The sequence below is a fragment of the Anastrepha obliqua genome, chromosome 5 (genome assembly GCF_027943255.1).
Source record: "Anastrepha obliqua isolate idAnaObli1 chromosome 5, idAnaObli1_1.0, whole genome shotgun sequence".
Lineage (NCBI taxonomy): Eukaryota > Metazoa > Arthropoda > Insecta > Diptera > Tephritidae > Anastrepha > Anastrepha obliqua.
The window spans coordinates 15434375-15434998 of NC_072896.1; the positions used below are offsets into that span (position 1 = coordinate 15434375).

Here is a 624-nt window from a genome sequence, read left to right on the forward strand (position 1 = left end):
TTTCAATTTCAACAAATGATACGAGTGGCTTATGATAGATAAAATATGATACAAATGCTTTGATTTCGATGTTGTCAAAAAAAATACCCAAACGGACCGAAGAAACAGACTTACAAATTTCTTCCATTTTCGTCTACTTGTATTCATATAAAAATTTATGTCTCTTCCCACCAAAGCTAAATGTATTAGTATATTTCTTCTTGTATTTATTCAAGGCTGAAATCCCGGCGGTAATGCAATACCGGGCCAACCCGTGGCAGAGAGCAAGCCCCTAAAACACCCCGCGCATTTCCAAAAATTAGTTTAACATTTGTTATCCTCCGATGGAGGATCTATCAGATGTTAAGCTGATAACCACACTACCTAGTCAATACATTTTAAATAATAAACCTAATAAACCTTTTGAGAATTACACGCTCACAAAAATTATTTATATCAACATATAATATAACGCTTCGTAACTAAATAACTTTTAGGCCAACGACGACAGCATGGCGCGGTAGCCGAGCGACTAGCAATGTGAGCTTCCGATCCAAAATCCTTGGTTCGAATCAGAAGAAAAAATAAAAGTTATTTTTATTTAGTTCGTCGCTACTTTTATATCAACATATAATATAACGCTTC

At 34.9% G+C, this 624-nt stretch overlaps 1 pseudogene; it reads right to left on the reverse strand.

Moving 5' to 3' along the window:
* Nucleotides 1–206: 206 nt before the first annotated feature.
* On the reverse strand, nt 207–386 carry LOC129249594 (U2 spliceosomal RNA; annotated as a pseudogene).
* Nucleotides 387–624: the final 238 nt, after the last annotated feature.